The sequence below is a fragment of the Pteropus alecto genome, unplaced genomic scaffold (assembly GCF_000325575.1).
Source record: "Pteropus alecto unplaced genomic scaffold, ASM32557v1 scaffold5, whole genome shotgun sequence".
In the NCBI taxonomy this organism is placed as follows: Eukaryota; Metazoa; Chordata; class Mammalia; order Chiroptera; family Pteropodidae; genus Pteropus; species Pteropus alecto.
Genome location: NW_006441953.1, coordinates 13002177 through 13008655, shown reverse-complemented (window position 1 = coordinate 13008655; position 6479 = coordinate 13002177).

Here is a 6479-nt window from a genome sequence, read left to right as displayed (position 1 = left end):
CACAGGAAACAGACTTGCCACTCTAAACCAAGTAATAAGAATATAGCCAGAAATTTTATTAGAAAAATAATCCCTATTTAAGTTTTAGAAATGTCAGAAAGAGAGCATTTTATTTGATTTTGTCCCACCTCTGTCAGGCGAGGACTTTCAGCAGTTCTACAGTTTTGACATTTCCCTTATCTCCAAGTTATATGTAGACTTTTTTTAAGAGCAGAATGTATTATGTGGGTGATTATGGACACTGGTTGTGTTTTGATGTGAGACATGGGAAGGCCAAAGCGTCTGGAGCTAAGATTGGTTAGAGGACAATTTCTTGTGATTTCCTATCATAAGGTGGACCTACTGATTCATTTTCTCAGTAAAAGACCAAATGGACACTCATGGCAAAGAAGCAGCTATACCGGTCTGTTTTCAGGGGATGAAGCCTTTGGACAGGCCTTGCTGACCAATATAGGTCAAAGATAATAAGACTTAAAAGTATGGAAATCTGAAGTCCCTGGATGTTCAGATAATGAGAGGAATGATTGAGAAGAAAGCCGCAGTAAGGAAATTTTTTTTTCATGAGAATTTTCTCATGTCAATGGGAGCACAGACTCAGATTTAGTTTGTTTTGGAAAAATGGAATAATGTGATACAAATATAATGATAAGCATTATTTGTCATTACAGGAAGTGGAATATAGTAGCTCTCTGCTTTCATTTGGATCCCCAATCACTAAAAAGGAAAGAAAGAATTATGCTATGATTTAAACTCTGAAGTTCCCCTCATTCTCCATCTCACTTCTCCCACTTAAAGAATTATGGTTGTTCTGAATTTCAGTCACTACCCCCTTCAATTACACATACACACACACAGAGTCATTGGACAGTGATGAGAAGAAGCAAATGATCAAATTAGATATATTCAAATGATTGTTTAATGAAATGAGATGGAGACATCCCCGTTTATGTTTTTAACAATGTAATACATGGATTAATAAAATATTTTCACTTGGCCCAGATGCTTTAAGGGTGTTATTATGCTCTTTAATTTGTGTCATCACAACACATAAATTTTCACATCTTGCAAATGAAATTTTTTGCAATAAGAACTATTCTGATAAAACATATGATCTGTATCTGTTGGTTGAGGTAATAGAACTAAAATATAAATACTTGCTTATACTATTAATATCAGATGTTTTCCTTGAATACAAAGATATTTTGGGAAGTCTATAAGGAGCCATTAAGTCAATAAATTAAAATCATTATCTTCATTAAGAATTTATCATCTTAATGGGTCTTTCAAAGCTGTGGTTAGTGGGATATATTATCAGATAATCCATGAGATTTACCCTAAAGGTAAAATGATGCTGACTTGCCTGATTATTAGGCAATCTTATTGACCTTTCCAGTCATTTCAATATTACTTCTTTTTGCATACTGTTATGTAAATATGCCAAAAATTATCTCTGTGTATTGGCCCTTTGGTTATTTATTTCCTCATGTGTATGGGCCCTTTGGTTATTTATTTCTCCACTGCAGGCTAAGATCTATTAGTAAAAAGGCCTGCTGGTGCCAAACTCAATTTTTTACATATCAAATTATTTTTTAAATACCACAAACAAGCAGATTTTAACGCTCAGAGCTTTCCTGCTTTGCATATCCCATGAAACTCCCTGAATATCTGACAACAATAGATAAAAAAAGCCCCAGGTCACAAAGATCCCAAGCCTCTGCTGCCCTTCTGAGACTCAGAAATGACCCACCATGCTGCTGGGGGACACCTCTGCACATATATGCTGCCCCCCGCTTGGACTTAACGTCTCTTCTGGGGAGGTCCTTGGCTTAGTTCCTCTTTGGAGTAGTGGCCCCTATGCAACAGCCTCCACATAGACTCTTGCTGTAAAGGTCTTTCTTCTGCAGGTAAACTTGCCATAGCATAACCAAGGAAAGCTTGTGCATGCTACTGCACCACATGGTCGGAACTTTTTCCTTGATCAGCCCTAAATTCCTCGAACTCTGTACGTATACTTAGAATAAAGGAAAAGGAAAGGTGATTAAACTAAATATTTCAGTCATATTGTTTGACTTATTTATATCCAAGTCTACCAAATTTTAAAACAACTCATTAATTCAGTGAAAACGAAAACTATTCTGCCACTTGTTTGGAATCATGTGAACACAAAATCAGTCTCACTTATAAATGTTTTTATTTTAAAAAATTATTACTGTGTTATTGTGTGTACATAAATGGAAACAATATTTGCATTTTCTGGAAAACAAATGGGGCAGTGAAAGCAGAATTTTTTTTTAAGATGGAAAATTATAAGAATTTATGACTGCTTACCTATAGAATAAGTAAATGATCAGCTTACTCTTTCATTTTTTTCCTAGCAAACACAATTCAACTTTCAAAATTATTCTCAGAACTTGACGTCACTCCTTTAGTCTGTGAAGTCTCTTCTTTCTCAGAGCTTTATCAGTTTTTCTCTTCATCATGCCATTGTATTATGTACATCTTTTAAAATTATACTGTTATTTATCTCTTCAAATTTTTGTCTGTATTAGATCATGGCCTTTGGAAGAGCCGTGTCTTATTTATTTGTTTTTCTAATACCTTCTATAATTCTTATCACATAGGCTCTAAATAACTGTTAAATAAATATGTGAAGAAAAAACAGCATTGTATTTATGGATATATGTGTATATAAGTACATGTATGTATATGTATATGTTACATATGTTTATGTGTGAGAGAGAGGATGTATATACTAAGAATAAGAACTCAGATGCTGAAATTTGTATTACATTGTATCAGTCCTAACTTGTGGACTTGTCTTTGAAATGCTGACATGTCACATTCATGTGAACCAATTATCTTTTCTAATATTAAGCTCCTTTATCGTGATCTTTTAAATTTTAGTTTTGGTTAAGTATAGTATGAATGCTAAGTCTGGCTAGAAAAAAAAGTGAGATATTTCATAGATAATTGAAAAGGTTAAGATAACAGTGAATTGTTTTAATAGTATTTTTAATTTTTTAAATATGACTTTAGATTGAGTTAAAAGTTCATTTATGTCAATAATAAACAATTATATACAACCCAGGCTAATCAATGGTTTTACTGTATCTCTTATACCAAAAGAAAGATACAGTTTTGGAAATTATATCCAATTTTCTAGCAGCTGAATAAAATGAAAAACCAGTGGAACAGTTTATTAGGTTACCACTATGTATAATGAAACAGAACTGAGAAAGTATTTAAATATAAAGTTTACTTGATTTATAAGTTTTCTTCAAATATTATCATGGCATTCAACATTTCTAAATAAGACCCAAAGGAGGATGCCATTTCATTGGTTTTATAAGCTCATTTCCCACCCCTTTTACCTCCACCCTCAGGATAAATCTCTGAAATGTGCCACTATTTATATAAGCGATAAGCTCATCAGAATTTGTACTAAATCTAAAGGGGACAAACTTTGCTTAATAAAATATATTATAACTTGAAAGAAAGAGATAAAGGAAGAAGGTAAGAAGAAAGGGAGGAATAAAGGAAAGAAGGGAGAAATGTTGAGACGTTGTAATTTGGTTGAAAACATTTAAAAATGATTTAGTTACTATAATGTGGAATAATGATGTGTTCAGCCTGAATGTTCAATTTAGCCTTAATAAATTCAGCTACTCTACAACTCCCATGCCAGTGTTGCCCTACCAATTTAAAATCATAAAGGCCAAGAATACTATTAAATGTACTGACTTTGATCTTTGCTTACCATTCTATGAATAGCCTTTAAAATTGACAAATAAATAGGAATAAACTTGCCTACTATAAGGAAGTTCACAGGGAAAATGGAAAAGCCCATAGAAAACAGAAAGCAGCTTTGATAACATCTCAATCACTCTGCAGGGTTACTTAGCCTCAGAACATTTGCTAATTCACATAAATTATCTTTGAAATATTCCAACCATTGAAATAAAATGAAAGCTACTAACTTTATTTACATGCCATGCCTAGATTTCTTTTAGCATGCAAAATAACAGACAAAACTATATCTGATAGCAAAATCTGTTACTAGACTCTCAAACTCTGAATTAAACTCTGGATGGATTTGCATCTCTGCATATGAAGTTTTTCGTTTATAGTTTCAGTTAAGTGAGATGCAAATTTTATGAGTTCTATCATGTCCCTAACTTGGACACTGGTAAAACATACACATTATATCGCATGGACATTTTCTATGCTTCATTTTTGATGAGGAGAATGATATTTATGTTGTTTGGATATAGAAAATCATCCTGTGCACCTCACACAGTTCTACTTATGTATATGTTTTACATGTGCTCTTTTGAGGGTTGCTGCTGTTTTGATGAGTATTGAATAATTTTACAATTCAAGTCATGTTAAACCTAAAAAAATATATATTTTGTAACGAATACACTTCACTACTTATCATAACTGCCCAATGAAGTGAGCAGTTTTGGACTGTTTTCAATGACATAACTTCAGCACATTGCAAATGCTATACATCCCTTTATGTCCCCTCTGCCATCCCTAGGACTTAAAGAGTTTCATTTATTAGATATCAGGTAGTTGAATCTCTGGTTGCTGCACATTCTTCACGCACATCTTAGACAACATTTTGCTTTATTTTCCATTTGGAAATTCATGTTAATGTTGATGATAAAGAAGGTATGATTCAATTCTTCAAATTTAATTGCTGGTCATCTTGATCTGAGATGATATTTAATGGACTCATAATAAAACAATACAAGGTACGTATGTAATGTATCTCCTAGATATTCAAAGGGTTAACATTGTATAGTAGAAGAATAATGAGTTGTGACTCAGGAGGTCCTATTGCTAATTATAAAATGTGTTTTAATTGCAGAGCCTTTCTTTTTACATCTGCAAATGAGTACTGTAATGCTGACTATAATTCACAGGTTTACTATGAAGAATATTTTGGATAATATATGCAAAGTTTTCTAAAAATTTAAAGGGGCTTTATAAATTTCAGCAATCATCTTATTAATGTTTCCCTTGCTATACACGTTTATTAAATTTTTGCACCTTAATTTGAAGCCATTCTAATAGCCTTCATGTTTTAATAATATTAATGATATTAATCATTAATAATCAGTTGACCCATATCTTTTATGCTAAATATCAAGATTTGGAGATGTCTAAAATAGCATAGTAAAGTTGATAGAAATCTTTTTTGACTGTGGACTTTTCTTGTTACTATTGTTGTCTAAAGCCAAACTGTACATGCAGTGTGGACTAAAACATTGTGATTTGTTGTCATTTCTATAAATTCATAACATGAATCGTATGTAATCATATGCATGAATTTTGCAGTGAAATTAAAATTCAGTTACTAAGGCAATTAAACTGAGTTACTTGAATTCAAGTCACATATTTAATGATCACATACTATGTAATGCATTCTGCTATTTCAAATTTTTCTTATCTTTTCTATTAATGATATAAAGTTGTTTCATTTCAATGTTCTCATTTAAAAAAATAATTTGCTAATATGTAAAAAAACTTTGAGAGGATCTGGGTTTTGACTACACTTACTAACAAATTAGTCATGAATGCTAGCAGAAGATGCAGAGCTTCCAGGTAGGGAGATGAGAACTTTATTATACACAGTACCCCAAGCAGCCTGAGTATCATAGTTGCATCAGTTCCCCTTACTCTGCAAGTCCCATGAGCACGATACAGAGGTACCCAGTTTATACTGTATGTGCAGTGGTTTTGCTGTACAACTGGTTAGCTCTAAGTGCAGGGAACCTGAATTTTTTATAATGGGCTGCTTAGAAAACTTGCTCTTTGGCCCAAAAGGAGACACCATTTCTATCTTCTAAAGCTATTTGCTACACAAGCATCCTTAAAAAAAAATAATTCAGAACAAAGGGCAATCAGTGTCTCTGCTCACAGATATGAAAGCACATGAAAGACCACGGAGAATTTTCTCCTAAGACATTATTACCTGAATTATGAAACAATAGTCATAATACTATATGAACTTGAACTATGTTTCTGTTTAGTTGTGCTAATATAGCACATATAATTTAATATAGCACATAATAATTTAGTTGTGCTATAATAAGCAACCACAGAATCTTCATTTAAATTACTGTATCCAAAATGGATTTTCTATCTTGACACATGCTTCAATATTATTTACACAGGAAGAGTGGCATGGTAAGTCATTTACTGACACTTAAGGTTTCTGCTTGTAAGTGATATGTATTACTTGCACACATTTCATTTGTCTCAAGTCACCCTGTCACCTTTAACTTCCTAGGAGGTAGAAGGTACAATTTTACCATGTGTCTGGAAGATAGCCAGCACTAATGACAATTCTGCATGTGTATGGAAGAAAGAGAGAAATCTCATATTTTAATCAGATCTCATGACCACCAATTACTTTCAATGTGGTACATTCGATAGAGTTGCTGCTTTCATATAAAAGGCAATTCCTGTTT